Source organism: Pinus tabuliformis, chromosome J (assembly GCF_031772625.1).
Source record: "Pinus tabuliformis cultivar Carrire ecotype Pingquan chromosome J, CPIR1, whole genome shotgun sequence".
NCBI classification, from domain to species: domain Eukaryota; kingdom Viridiplantae; phylum Streptophyta; class Pinopsida; order Pinales; family Pinaceae; genus Pinus; species Pinus tabuliformis.
The window spans coordinates 621738953-621755728 of record NC_142295.1 but is presented as its reverse complement, the minus strand read 5'-3'; positions in this window follow the sequence as shown (position 1 = coordinate 621755728).

The following is a 16776-nucleotide window of genomic DNA, read 5'->3' as shown; positions in this document are numbered from 1 at the left end:
AGTGTAAAGCAATGGTTGCATATGAAAGAACCATAAATTTCTCTGGAAAGTGCCATAATATCAAGCTATCCATGGGGGATATGTTTTGAATAGTCCAATGCTTTCCATTCCAATGGGTGGTGCTGATGTTGTACTGGGAGTCCAATGGCTACAATCTTTGGGTACGATAACTTTTAATTTTCAAGAACTCCTATTAAAATTTTTTCAGAAGGAAAGGAAGTTGAATTAAGGGGTATTGCAGGGAAACTGGGAAAGATAATCAGCTCTAACGGCAAAGCTATTAAAGGAAGAACAATGTGGCGTAATTTCACAATTATGTTCGCTAGAGGTTCCCACGTCGAAATCATCTATTTCTCCAGATCTCCAAAAAGTCTTGGACAATCATTCCAAGGTATTTGAGACCTCAAAAGGCCTCCCACCTATTTGTGATCATGATCATGCTATTCATTTTCCAAGAAGTGTTCCTCCAAACATCAAGCCTTATAGATATCTCTTTGCACAAAAGAGTGAAATTGAGCATATGGTTGCAGAAATGCTAGAGGCAGGTATAATTCAACCTAGTCAAAGTTCTTTCTCTGCTCCGATAGTATTGGTGCACAAGAAGGATGGATCATGACGCATGTGTCTGGATTATAGAGAGCTCAACAAGCTCACTATTAAAGATAAATTTCCCATTCCTCTCATTGATGAATTATCATATGAATTGCATGGAGAAATTTACTTCAGCAAGTTGGACCTTCATGCAGGATATCATCAAATCAAAATGAAGATTGAAGACATTCTGAAAAAAAAAAAGATTTAGAACTCATGAGGGTCATTATGAATTTTTGGTCATGCCTTTTGGCCTTACCAATGCACCTTCTACATTCCAAGGTTTGATGAATTCCATTTTCAAACCCTTCCTTAGAAAATTTGTGTTAGTATTTTTTGATGATATACTAATCTACAACAAGTCTTGGAAGGATCATGTTCAACATGTTGATAGAGTGCTCAGACTATTGGACGAGAAACAATTATATGCAAAAACCTCCAAATGTTTCTTTGGAGTACAAGAGGTGGAATACTTGGGTCATATTGTATCTCATGAAGGTGTTAAGGTAGACCCTCAACAACAACAAGTTCTCCAACTCTTAAAGGATAACCTCACTTTGGCACAGAATTGAATGAAACAATAGGAAGATCAACATCGCAGTGAAAGAAGTTTTGATATAGGTGACTAGGCATGTTTACAAATAAAACCACACAAACAAATTTCCCTCAAGCAAGCTAATAAGGATAATAAATTATCACCAAAGTACTATGGTCCTTACAAGGCACTGCAAAATATTGGTACTATGGCATACAAATTGGAGCTTCCTACATCTTCCTGAGTGCCCCTAGTTTTCCATGTTTCATGCTTAAAGAAGTTTATAAGTAACAATATCCCAGTTCAAACAATATTGTCGAAACTTGACAAGGAAGGAAAAATCATATTAGAACTTGAAGCAGCCACGGAAACAAGAACCTAATAGCTACAAAATCAATCAATTTCAGAGTATCTCATCAAGTGGAATAACTTACCCACTAAAGATTCCACATGGGAGGACAAGAATTTTATACAGAAGCATACAGAACTACTCAACCATTGAGGACAACACTTTTTGAAGGAGGGGGGCATGTTAGGTCCCTATACTACTAGTGTAACCCCTTATTGTTATTAGTGCAACCTCGTTATTGTATTATTGTGCCCATCTAGTCCCCATATTGTTATTATTGTGCCCCATAGAAGCCCTCTATTGTTATTGTTGTGCCCTTACATTATTATTGTTATGTCGGCTCTAATTACATTATGACCCCTTAGACTCCTATATAAAGAAAGGAGGTCTTGTCATTGGTATCATCCGAGAATTTTTCATTTGTGTAATGTAAAGGAGGTTTCCCCCTCGAAGAGGCTGATTTCTAAGGCGTTGATCTATCTTTTCTATCTTTTTGTGAGCTGGTTTCATAACATCATCGCGCCACATGGTTGTCAGTAGCTTTGCACAGGAAGAAGAAAGTACCATGGCCCACTCTTCATTTGTAAATTGGATTATACAAGATAAAGAACTTGAAAGTCACGGATACCGAGGGAAAGGAGATAGTGAAGTTTGCATTCAGTAATCAAGACTTTAATCCATATGATCCTCGTAGTATTTGTAAAGACCATTGCATGTGAATTCACTTTTAGTGGATCAACGGTACTTTTCATTGGCCAGAGGAGGATCCATGGAGGAATTGCTACAATGCCTCCAAACTCCGTGATTATTGGGTGTGTGTTATATTCTTTCCATGAATAGCATGGTGGAGCTACCTATTTTTGTGTGCATGGGTTTTGCGCATGGTTTTGGGCATGATAGTTTTCTGCCCATGGTATCTTGTAGATCTGGTCAAGTGAAATATGGTTATGTTCTAATCCAAGGTTACTGGATTGGGGTTTATGAATGCTTCGGCATGTATATATATGTATTGTAACATTAAAAGTAATAAAAAAAATTCAATATAGTAGTCTCTGTTTTGGGATCCAGGGGAAAATCTCTGTGTATTTTTTTTGTGTTTCTCACCATTGTATATTTTCTATTTTTTAAGAATTTCGTTTGCAGTTAATTTTTGTACAGGGTTAAAACCTTCATTTGGTATCAAAGTTATTTCAACTTCAAGGGGACGCCTTTGCTGCTGAGGGGTTTTTCTCGGGCCTATGGTAGACCTTTTTTAGTGGGAGATCTGCGAGACCGATTCTTGCGATGAAAGAAGATGGCGAGCAGTGGAAATATATAGATTTAGAAATTTAATGGTCATAGTTTTTAGTTGTGGAAACTTGAGATGGATGGTTTTTTGGTGGATAAAGATCAATGGACCGTAGTAGATGTGGGTACTAAACCAACGGCAGTGTCAGCTAAAGACTGGGCGAAGCTAGATCGGAAAGAAAAGAGCACAGTATGGTGTTGTATCTCAGATATTATTGAATGTATCAAGGGAAGCTACAACGAAGACTTTGCGGGACAAGTTAGGGACTTTGTACCAATCTAATTCTCTGGTGAACAAATTGTTCCTATGGAAAACGTTGTATAACATGAGGATGAAGGATGGAGACTCAGTGACAGAGCATATGAATGCCTTTAATACTGTGGTAAGCCAGTTGTTATCTGTTGATATTAAAATTTCAGATGAAGATAAGTGCATCAGTTTGTTGTTTTCTCTACCAGATTCGTGGGATAGTCTGGTTGTTTCAATAGGTATCAATACAACTACCTTGAAGTTTGATGAAATAGTCTCATCCTTGTTGTCGGAGGAGATGAGATATAGAAATATGGAGGTTCATAATGGAGATGCATTGTCTATACGAGGATGGTCCCAGAACATAAACAAAAATAAGTCATCGAGTGGGAGATCTAAATCTAGAGGGAGATCTAAATCTCGAGGAAAACTTGTAAAGACGTGTTGGAAATGTGGAAAGGAATGGCACTTCAAAAAGCACTGTAGATATAAAGCTCCTAAGAAAGGAAAGGGATTTGATGATGCTCCTTCTGCAGAGGAAAAAACCACCTCAAATGAAGGTTGGGATGTGTACTTGGCTTCTTCTTATAATACACATGTAGATCATGAGGCACGGTTGATTGACTCAGGTGCATCCTTTCACTTCACTCCCCATAGGGAGTGGTTCTACAAATATGAGAAATATGATGGTGATGATATCTTCTTAGGGGATGACGTGAAGCTTGGAATCGTCGGTCGCAAAAAATTCAGGTTGGAGTTGCAAGGTGGAAGGATTAGAACACTTTCGAGTGTTCTACATATTCATGCATTGGCCATAAATTTTATTTCTATAAGCAAGATGGATGATGCAGGTGTAAAAACAATGTTCGGTAAAGATACCTGCAAGATGGTTCAGGGAGCACTGGTATTGATGCGGGGATTTTGGATTGGAACTCTGTTCAAGCTTCAAGGTAACATTGTTATTGATGGGTGCAACAGTTTTGTGGTTCTTGAAATTGGAGAAGAAAAGCTAGTGATCTCTAGAGAAAAGACCATGCTATGGCATCAAAGGCTTGGACATATTGGAGAGAAGGGTCTTCAAATACTTGATGGTAATGGTTTGGTAGAAGGTATGTCTAACTTATCTCTATATTTCGATTTCTGTGAATTTTGTGTATATGGGAAGTGGAATCAGGTGAGTTTCCCCTATGGTTCTAAGAGGGTGAAAGGGATATTAGAGTTTGTGCACAGTGATGTGTTTGGACCTATGTCTATTCCATCACTGGGTAAGTCTTTGAACTATGTATCATTTATAGATGACTTCTCAAGGAATACATGGATATATTTACTCAGGAAGAAATTTAAATTCGTTAACAATTTTAAAGAATTTAAGGCTCTGGTGAAAAACTAGACAGAGAAGAAGATAAACTTGTTGAGGACAAATAATGGTGGAGAGTTATGAAAGAAAGAAATTGAAGAGTTTTGTAAGAAGTGTGGTATAGCATGGTAGAAGATGACTCCATAAACAGCTTAGAAAAATGGAGTTGCAGAAAGAAAGAACAGCACATTGATGGAAAAGGCAAGAAGCATGCTCAGTGGTGTTGGGTTAGGATAGGAATTCCGGGCAGAGGCGGTGGAGACTGCATGTTACTTGGTTAATAGATCAACTTCATAAGCGTTGGAGGATAAGTCTACACATGAGGTATGGACTGGTAAGAAACCCTCTCTTTCACATCTGAGGGTATTTGGTTGTGATGAATATGTACATGTTCCAAAGGAGAAAAGAACCAAGTTGGAGAGTAAATCTAAAATGTGCATATTTATTGGGTATAAGGATGGTTTAAAAGGTTATAATCTTTGGAACCCAGAAACAAGGAAGGTTGTGTACAGCCAAGATGTGTTGTTTAGAGAGGTGAAATATGTTATTAAACATGAATTCCTACTAAACGAACCTGATAAGATAAAGTTTGAGCTAAAGGAGGAATAATCAGACTCTCTAGAAGAAGAGGAATTAGAAGATGAAGAACCACAAACTCCAGTTGTGAGAAGATCAATTCAAGAAAGAATGTAGCCAGACAGGTGTATTCCATTTTATTTATGTTCAAATTATGCTTTATCTATTACTGATGATGGTAAACTCTGGAAAGAGGCCATGGTTGATGAAATGCAATACTTGGAAAAAAAATGAGGCTTGGGATCTGGAGGAGCTTCCAGATCGAAGGAAACCCATTGGAAGAAAATGGGCGTTTAAGAAGAAGATGAATGCACAAGGAAAGGTGGAGAAATATAAATCTCGGTTGGTAGCAAAAGGTTATTCCCAGGTGTCGGGAATTGATTTTGGTGAGATTTTTTCTCTTGTTGCTAAGGTACCTTCTATTAGATTACTTTTATATGTTGTTGTTGCTTTTGATTTTGAGGTAGAACAGATATTGGATGTGAGGACAACATTTATTCACGAGGATCTAGAAGAAGAGATCTACATGAAGAAACCTAAAGGCTTTGCGGTGAATGGTAAGAAATCACTAGTATGCGCGTTAAAATAGTCTTTGTATGGGTTAAAACAATCACCAAGAATGTGATATCAGAAATTTGATACATATATACGGGGACTTGACTTCACTGGAAGCAAAGAGGATCATTACGTATATTTTAAATTAATTGGTGACCGTGTTATTTATCTGGTCTTATATGTGGATGATATGTTGTTGATTGGAAATGACAAAGAAATTATCTAGGAATTGAAGACCCAATTGTCCTCCAAATTCAACATGAAATATCTTGGTGTTGCAAACTATATTTTGGGAATGGAAATTAAATGAGATCGAGCAAAGAGGAATCTCTGGTTAAACCAAAGGAAGTATGTCGAGACAATATTGTAGAGGTTTAATATGTAGGATAGTAAATCGATGAAGCTTCTTATTCCTGTAGCTATAAATTTATCTGCTAAATAGTATCCCAAGGCACAAGAAGACGAATAGGACATGTCTTGTGTTCCACACTCAAGTGCAGTCAGTGGCATGATGTATGTAATGGTCTGTACTAGACCAAACATTGCACATGCAATGGGAGTATTGAAAAGGTTTATGTCAAAACCAGGGAAGGAGAATTGGATAGCAGTGAAGCGGGTTTTCAGGTATTTGTGTGGAACTAGTGATTATGGTTTGTACTACCGAGGAAGACTAGGATTGGATGAATTTTTGGATATCCATGGCTTTGTTGATGCGAACTGGGCTAGAGATCTAGATCAGAGAATATACAAGTGGGTATGTCTTTAAACTATTTGGAGGTGAAGTCAGTTGTATGAGCAAGAGATAGTTTATAGTGGCACTTTCAACTACAGAGGCAGAATACATGGCAGCCACTCATTCAAGCAAGGAATAAGTTTGGTTATAGATATTATGTTCAAGACTGGGGTTGGTACAATGAGCTATATGGATAGAATGTGACGGCCAAAGTGAAATTTTCTTGGCAAAGAACCCTGCTTATCATTCAAAGACAAAGCACATTGATGTTCATTATCACTTTGTGAGGGATATGGTTGAGGAAAAAAAAGTGTTGTTGGTAAAGGTGGAAACTTTGAATAATGTTGCAGATGCATTAATGAAGTCTATGAGCACTAAGAAATTTTCTTGGTGAAGAGAAACAACAAGCGTTGCAAGGTTGGACCAATGACTAAGCTCTCTTGTGAGCCCCTGTGTGGAAAGAAAACAACAAGTGGGAGAATGTTGGGTGTGTGTTATATTATTTTTGGGTGCATCTAGGCAATACCCCGGGAAATTTTTATTTAAACCCTATATTAGGTGGGCGGACCTAGCTATAGTTTTGTGCGTGCATTTTGCACATGGTTTTGGGCATGATGGTTTTCTACCCATGGTATATTGCAGATCCGGTCAAGGGAACTACGATTATGTTCTAATCTAGGGTTAATGGATTAGGGTTTATGAATTCTTCGGCATGTATATATATGTATTGTGACATTGAAAGGAATATAAAAAAAAATCAATCTAGTAGTCCCGGTTTTGGGATCCAAGGGAAAATATCTGTGTATTTGTTTTGTGTTTCTCGTCATGGTATATTTTTTATTTTTTACGCATTCATTTGTAGTTAATTTTTGTACAGGGTTAAAAACTTCAGTGAGTCGGTTAGTTTTTCATCGAATCCATAGGTTGCTCTGCATGGGGCAACAACTCCATAAGAAACAGTAGCATAAGGAAGCAATCCCATCCAGGACAAGGGAAAGAGAAAGATTTCCAATAATCAAGGGGGAGAACAAATTTGCAAGATGAAAGCAAATCTTATTCTTATGAAAGCATATTTAGTAGCTAAAGCAAAGAAGAAGCAAAGGATACATAGAATAAAGTGTAGGAATAGAGAAAATCAGAGGTTGTAGGAAACAGAGCAGAAACTGAACGAAGAACGGGAGAAGAGGAGGAAAGAAAAAGAAGAGAAGTAAAATAAGGAAGAAGAAGAAAGGAAAGGCCCAATAGCAGGAGAAACAAGGCCTATACATGTTGAAGAGCAAGAATGGAACCAACTAGCAACTGAGGAGGAAGGTGAACAGATGCAGGATTGGGATCTTGCTCTGTAGATTGAGAACTTGATTTAATTTATAGACTTGGAGATGGAACAGGAGCCGCAAAATGAAGATGTTTATTTGATGCCAAGCACACCACATGTCACTATTCAATCTCCACCACCTCCAGAAGTAAATCCATCCCCGAGCGAGGAAGGGGATCATGTTCCTCTTGATGATGATCCGGTAATGTATGTGCACAATATGTCATTTGATGAGTTCCAAAAGAGGATTGTACAATCATGGAGAAATCATTTTCCTGATGATCACGCAGCAACTGCATTCGTTGGAGAAAGGGTGATAGTGGTGGACACCATGAAGAATCCACATGTCATTATTGAAGCCAACGTGGCCTTTGCAGGAGCATCAAGATCAAACATTCATTATTTAATGATCGAGAATGAGAAACTGGCACAAAACTTGCAAGCTTTGCTAGGTCCCCATAATACTAGTGTATTCCCTTATTATTATTGTCATTATAGATCCTTATTGTTATTGTTGTGCCCATTTTGTCCCCATATTGTTATTATTGTGCCCCGTAGAAGCCCACTATTGTTATTGTTGTGCCCTTACATTATTATTGTTATGTCAGCTCCAATTATATTGTGACCCCTTAGACTCCTATATCTAGAAAGGAGGTCTTTTCATTTGTATCATCCAAAAATTTTTCATTTATGTAATATAAAGTAGGTTCTCCCTCGAAGAGGATACTTTTGAAGTCATTTATCTATCTCTTTCTTCTATTTTGTGAGTTGGATGCATAACAATTGGTATCAGAGGTTTGGATTCTATGGTTTCGCTACTTCAAACAGGTCATCGTGGAATTTTCTCTATAAAAAAATTTCTACAAAGCTTCAGAATCTGAAATTAAAATCCATTTGAGCTGAAATCGTGATGAACCTCGTGACCAAATTTCAGATCTTGTCTCTCTATATTTTCGGAGATATGAACTGAGGAAGTTATGGTTTTTGCAGGCTCCCAAATTCGATCTCAACAGGTCACCGTGGGAAAATAGTCATAACTCTCTCTCTAAGCATCAGATTCAAATTTCCTAATAAGTGACAGAAAGAGGACGGAATTTTTTTTTTGAGTGTCGTTTTCAGGGCAGAAGGTCGAAACAGTGACACGTGGAACGTCGTACAAGTTCGCTCTACTGAACCAGTGTATAATCATGTTATCACGAGAGATTGGGAATAACTCTTTATTGGAGAAACTAATCGTGATCAAAATTGTGGGATTGGAAATAGGACTCATAGGGCTATCATAGACCGAAATTTAGAACTTGTAGATCCAAAATTACAGAGTTACAATTGTTTCAAGATCAAGATCATACAAAGGGAAAAACAAAAGGTGTGTAGTTTTCTTAAAATTTGCATAAGTTTTGTGTGAGAAAGTAGTTTGAAGTGATTCAAAGGGAATTTTGAAGAATACTTATCATTCATTAATGACCCGAAGAAAGAAAATGGAAACACCTAGTAATCAACCTGAAATCTCTACTATGACACATGAAGAAGAGGAAGAAATGCGACATGATATATCAAAATTACGAGACCAAGTGAAACAAATTCCGCTCTCACAAAAAGTAACTGAAGCTAAGATGGATGGTTTAAAGAATGGAATGGAAGCTAAGGTGGATGGCATGGAAGCTAAGATGAATGGTATAGAAGCAAAACTTAAAGGAAACATGGAAGATTTGATGATAGATTTGAGAAAGTTGCTAAAAGAAATTCTTACTAATGGCGAAAGGGTAGTAAAGGAAACTCATGATGAGAACAAAACAAATATTAATCATGATTTCATAGACTCTAATGTTGGATTGAAGACCCACCATGTTCCAAAGATTGATATGAGGAAGTTTGATGACAAGGATCCCGTAACATGGATACTATAGATGGAGCAATATTTCGATCTCCATAATATGAAAAACACACAAAAGGTACGCATTGCAACTTTATATTTGGAACCCAATCAGTTTGTATGGTATTGATGGCTTTGCTCTCATAAACAAAATTTCACTTGGGAAATTCTTATGGAAGAAATGATAACACATTATGAGGATACAAAAAGAATCACATTTTTTATCCAATTGATAAATCTCAAACAAAAGGGTTCAATGGTGCATCACATTGAGGACTTCCACAAATTGAATATAAGAGTAAAATATATTCCAGAGGAGCATATGATTGATGTGTTCATAGGGACCTTAAAGGATAGCATCCAACATGAGGTTCGCCTTTGGGAACCCGACTCATTGGAGAAGGCATTCAAGTTGGCAAGAAAAATTGAAAGCAAAATTATGGCAACAAGGAAACCTACCACTCACAACTATAAAGATGGAAGTGTGGTTTCCCCTAGCCTTCCACAACCTACAAGGTTGACACCAAAAAATTGGAAGAAAAAAGAGAAAAAGGGCTTTGTTACAGTTGTGACAGAAAGTACACTAAAGGTCATAAGTGTGATGAGAAGAAATTATTTTAGATAGATTGTGAAGAGGAAGAAGAAATGGAACAAGAAATGTCAAAAGAAGAGGATATACACCAGGGAAAAACCCTAGAGAAAGAAGAAATGAATCCAACGATATCTTGTAATGAATTGTCTGGAATTACCACTCCTCAAACTCTCATGATAGAAGGACATATCAAGAAGAACAAGGTAATAGTGTTGATTGATTCGGGTAGTACCCATAATTTTATTCATTGTAAGATAGCCAAGGAATTGAATTGCTTCCTATATCTAGCACTAGAGTTTCAAGTGATGGTTACAAATGGAGGAACCATAAATTGCTCTGGAAAGATCCATAATATCAAGCTATCCATGGGTCCAATTCTTTCCATTCCAATGGGTGGGGCTGATGTTGTACTAGGAGTTCAATGGCTACAATCTTTGCGTACGCTAGCTTTTAATTTTCAAGAACTTTTCTTGAAAAAAAAATCGAAAGAAAAGGAAGTTGAATTAAGTGGTATCGCAGGGAAACCGGGAGAGATAATCAACTCTAATGGCATGACAAATATTCTAAAGAAAGAACAACGAGGCGTAATTGCACAATTATGTTCGCTAGAGGTTCCCACATCGAAATCATCTATTTATCCAAATCTCTAAAAAGTCTTGGACAATCATTCCAATGTATTTGAGACTCCCAAAGGCCTCCCACCTATTCGTGATCATGATCATGCTATTCATTTGATTCCAAAAAGTGTTCCTCCAAACATCAGGCCTTACAGATATCCCTATGCCCAAAAGAGTGAAATTGAACGTATGGTTGCAGAAATGCTAGAGGTTGGTATAATTCAACCTAGTCAAAGTTCTTTATATGCTCCACTAGTTTTGGTGCACAAGAAGGATGGGTCATGGTGCATGTGTTAGGATTATAGGGAGCTCAACAAGCTCACTATTAAAGATAAATTTCACATTCCTATCATTGATGATTTATTGGATGAATTTCATGGATCAATTTACTTCACCAAGTTGGATCTTCGTTCAGGATATCATCAAATTAGAATGAAGACTGAAGCATTCCAAAAACAACATTTATAACTCATGAGGGTCATTATGAATTTTTGGTCATGCCTTTTGGCCTTACCAATGCACCTTCTACATTTCAAGGTTTGATGAATTCCATTTTCAAACCCTTCCTTAGAAAATTGTGTTAGTATTTTTTGATGATATATTAACCTACAGCAAGTATTGGAAGGATCATGTTCAACATGTTGACAGGGTATTATCGCAAGTTTGTTAATAATTATGGGAGAATAGTAGCACCTCTAACAACATTACTGAAGAAAGATGCATTTTCTTGGACTCCAGAAGCAACGAAAACCTTTGAACATATTAAAGAGGAAAGTATCCAAGCACCGGTCTTAGCTACATCAAACTTCACAAAAACCTTTATTTTGTTATGTGCTGTCTCAGGAAATGGAATTGATGTTGTTTTAATGCAAGAATGAAGACCCATTTCTTTCAAAATTCATCCAATCAAAGGAAAGTATTTAAACAAAGCTATTTATGAGAAGGAAATGTTGGCAATACTACATGCACTTAAGAAATGGTGACCTTACTTAATGGGAAGACACTTCAAGGTAAAAACGGATCATGATAGTCTTAAATACTTTTTAGAACAAATAGTATCTTCAGAAGGGCAGCAAAAATGGGTCACAAAGATGTTGGGTTATGACTTTGAAATAATCTACAAAAAATGGAAGCAAAATGTTGTTGCATAGGCACTCTCAATAAAGGATGAGGATGTGGAAACATTGCTTTACGCCATTTCTATTATCCAACCAAATTGGATAAACGAAGCAATGGATGAATAGAAGAATGATGAAGAAGTGTGGACACCCATTCAAAAGTTACAACAATGTCCCAGTACATTCGATACATTTAGTTGGAAAAATGATTCGTTATGGTACAAAGATCACTTATACCTTTGTAAGAATTTCCAACTCAAAAAAATATTCTTATGGAATTGCACAGCTCTCCCTTAGGAGGGCACTCATTTTAAAAACTTACCACAAGGTTAAGAAGGATTTTTTTTGGGATGGCCTTAAATCTGATATTCAAAAGTTTGTGGTGGAATGTTTGTTTTGCCAACTAAATAAAGTTGAGACAATTAAGACCCCAGGTATATTACAAACTTTATCCATTCCAAGTCAACGTTGGGAGGAGGTTTCATGGATTTTATCACAGGTTTACCCAAGTCCGAAGGAAACATTGTCCTCATGGTGGTAGTTGGTAGACTTACCAAGTATGCACACTTTTGTGCATTATCTCATCCATTTAAAGCCAATACATTTGCTACTGCATTTATGGAAACAATTCAAAAGCTACATGGAAACCCAAAGATTATTGTAAGCAAAAGCGATCCCATTTTCATTGGAAATTTTTGGACATAATTATTTCCTTGTCTAGTTACTCAGTTAGCTCATAGCTCATCTTATCATCCTCAATATGATGGGAAAACTGAGATAGTGAAAAAATGTTTGGAAGGATATCTTCGTTGTTTTGTATCTAATAAACAGATGCAATGGGTCAAATGGTTGCCTTTGGCTGATTGGTGGTATAACACTTCCTTCCATACTCCAGCAAAAATGACCCCATTTATGGCACTTTATGGATATCATCCACTATCCATCACATCATATTTAAGAGAAAATTCTAAGATTCAAGTAGTGGAAAATCACATTGAGCATCAACAACAAGTTCTCCAAATATTAAAGGATAACCTCACTTTGGCGCATAATAGAATGAAACAACAGGCAGATCAACATCGCAGCGAAATAAGTTTTGATGTAGGTGACTAGGTATTTTTACGGCTACAACCATACAAACAAATGTCCCTCAAGCAAGCTAAGAAGGATAATAAATTATCACCAAAGTATTATGGTTCATACAAGGTGTTGCAAAAGATTGGTACTATGGAATACAAATTGGAGCTTCATGCATCTTCTCGAGTGCACCCAATTTTCCATGTTTCATGCTTAAAGAAGGTTATAGGTGACAAGCTCCCAGTTCAAACAATATTTCCAGAACTTGACGAGGAATGAAAAATCATATTGGAACCTGAAGCAATCACAGAAATAAGAGCTCAACAACTACGAAATTGATCAATTTCAGCGTATCTCATCGAGTGGAAGAACTTACCCACTGAAGATTCCACATGAGAGGATGAGAATTTTATACAGAAGCATCCATAACTACTCAAGCATTGAGGACAATACTTTTTTGAAGGAGAGGGGCATGTTAGGTCCCTATAATACTAGTGTATTCCCTTATTATTATTGTCATTGTAGCCCTTATTTTTATTGTTGTACCCATGTTGTCTCATATTGTTATTATTGTGCCCCATAGAAGCCCACTATTGTTATATTTGTGCCCTTACATTATTATTGTTATGTCATCTCTGATTATATTGTGACCCCTTAGACTCCTATATATAGAAAGGAGGTCTTGTCATTTGTATCATCCAAGAATTTTTCATTTATGTAATGTAAAGGAGGTTTCCCCCTCAAAGAGGCTACTTTGAAGCTGTTGATCTATCTCTTTCTTCTATTTTGTGAGTTGGATGCATAACAAGCTTCTAGGAAAGAGGCAGAACAACTTTGAGCAACAACACCAAATGCAGTTTACCCACAGGTCTACTTGGAGGAGATGATAGCAATGATACTTGCTAAAGTATCAACACTTGGAGAAACCATGCGGAAACTCTATGAAGGGTTCGTGACTGTACATAAAACAGTTTTCCATTTGCATGACCTATAGTAGCAGATCAAATATTTTTCTAAAACTCTCAATAACATACAAGATGCCATTTCCTATGTGTAAGAATGGACAATTTGATACAAAGGGGAACCACTTGACTTAGTAAATAAAATTAAGCCACAGGCAGAGCTGGAGAGTGAAAGAGTTCAAATGTTGATTCAGAACAAAAAGAAACTTGCCTCATTTATTGGTAGCATTCAAACCTCATATGTATGGTTGTTCAGCAGTTTGGATATCTTGTTGAAGACACACAAGATCCCATTAATTGGTTCACTCACCAAAGCCAAACCCAGGAACCAAGCCTGGCAGGAGATTGAAGAGTACTTGGAGCAGCTGAGATAGATTGCCACCAAGGAAGATTTGGAGTTGAACAGGCAGAACATGTAGAAGTACATCGATGGTCCTATCAAAATTAGAACAACTTTGCTCATGCTTCAGAACAAATTTGAAACTGGTTCCATGTAATTGTACCCAGATGACATGGAGGCTAGAGTTCACTTCTAGCCAGACACCATTACACAGTTTGGGGATGTCATCACACAGTGCCAAGATTGGCATCAATACGTTACCAAGAAGCATCAAGTGGAAGTTGTTGAGCTAGATTTTTCCCAAACTCAAGAATCATAGTGTTTTGTCTTATTAGGTTGTCAAGTTGTCTCTACCCTATTTTGTCTGATATGGGTAAAAGTGTAAATTGTAATATTATTTGTAGGTGAAATTATAAGTATCAATATTGGAATATGAAGAGTCATGATGTAATGTAATGAGTCATTTTGTAAATAATTTGAAGAGTCATGAGGTTAGACCAAAGGTCACAAAGGGGAGTTGAAGAGTCACCCCCTCTTGTTATAAATAGAACCTCATAACTCATGTAAAGGGATTTTGGGAGCCATGCTTTTGGCTAGGATTAGGCTTAAAAGGAGCTTGGGAGTATCGTGAAGATCCTTAGCTTCTCCATAGCATAAAGTGAATATACTTCTTTGGAGGAGAAGATGTTCTTGACTTTAATGTTCCACTATTGGGGTTAGTGGTCTGTCAATGGTGTACGTACTAATGAAACTTTCACTTATAATAAAACTCAGAGCCGACACACTTTCATGCATATGTTGTGAATATAGTAGGACTATTCTTGTTGTATTTTCATCATTTGTTATTTAACTTACGCTCATTATTATGAACTATTTTGTTTGCATTTGTATGTATCTTGTTGAATGTGTGTTTTTGTATTAATTCATCACCTTAATTTGCGGACTATTCTGCATGTTAGCTCGTGATGTCATTATGCTCGTGTGTTCCTTTTAAGTTGCATACCATTACAGGCTTCCAAGGGGCGCACTACCTTTACCATTCATTTGTTGGAACCTTCATGCATCTCAATTGATTGTATGCATGGTCACACACTTTCTCTCACCAAAGTTATTGTACTTCACTCTGCGCATTTTCCCAGTCAAGGCATAACATTATCATCCACTGTTGGGACTCCCACTCCAACCGGTGTGAGGTCTAGTTGGGACTTCATATCGGGGAGATCCCATTAATATTGGTGGGTCCAGTATCGTCAACATTTCTAGTGCTAGAAGGGGAGCCAGATGACAAGTTGAGCCCTTGAAGCCTGTTTTGAATTTCTAGACTCATTTAATGACTTCTTCCCAAATTATAACCCCAACATGTTTTTCTAGACACACAAATATGAAAGTGTCTGCGAGAATAATTGATGATTTGTCAATTTTGAAATTCAATGGTGAGGGTGAAACAACCTTGTTTGAGCACATTGCACATTTTCTTGATTTCTGCACAAAACACAATATCGTTGTGATGACGTTGGTTGTAGGTTGTTCATTCTCACATTCGAAGGGCGCATACAAGAATGGTGTAACACATTACCTAATGACTCCATACACTCTTTTGAACACCTTGTCACAGAGTTGTTTCGTGCCTTTGATATGTATGATCGTAAAAAATTGTGTAAGAAAATTCTACATCTTTGAAAATCACCTGATGAATCCATCCAGGATTTTCATGATCATTTTATTGATTTTTTATTTGAAATTCTAGAAGATGATGTTGATTAGTATTTCTTGGTTGACAGATTCCTATGTCTTGTTCACATTTTAGATAATCCGCACGACCTTAAATCTTTCAAACCTTTCCCAACATACATCAGTATTAGAGCTTCTAAATTTGTGATGGATGAGGTTGTTTTTCCAAGTGACCCTTTGTCCCCTTCTCATCAAACAGCTCCAATTTTGCGGGTTGAGGTGGCAGAAGTTAAGAATTCATCCGCTGATCTACTACCATCTTCTCCTACCCCGCATACTCATAATTTCAGTGCAGGTTTGGAATTTGAATCTAATGGTTACGATGAAGTTTTATCTCCTTGTCCTCCATCCTTTCGTTCCTTTGATCCTCTGGATAATGATTTTTTGTGTTCACCTGTTTTGAATTCTTCATTTGATGTTCATGAGGATCAAGTTTTGGATGGATTTAGTGTTGATCACCCAACTTACAATATCATTTACAATGATTATGTGTGGGAGCCCATAGCTAAACAAGAATTTGCGATGAAGGATGATTCTTCTCCTTATGCACCTCTCCCTCATTATCTTGACATCTTCCACGGTCCTTCCATCCCTGTCAAATATTCTGAAGAATCAATTTTCGATCATTCTCAGAACATGTGGGATGTCAGTGTTTCATCTGAAGTCGAAGAGGAAAAATTTGTTTTCCCTTCCAATCTCTCATATTATCTTTCTAGAAATATAGAGGGTGAAAATTCTCATCCTCCATCATCCCCTCTTTACGATTCATCATCTTGAATTTTTTATCGTGGTTGTCATGATCTTTTCATTGATTCATTTGATTGTGATTCTAATTTTTCCACTGTCAATATTTCTGATCCATCAGTCTTCGATGATCCATCTTCTAGTGAATTGGAACCTCCCTAATTTTTCGAGGCA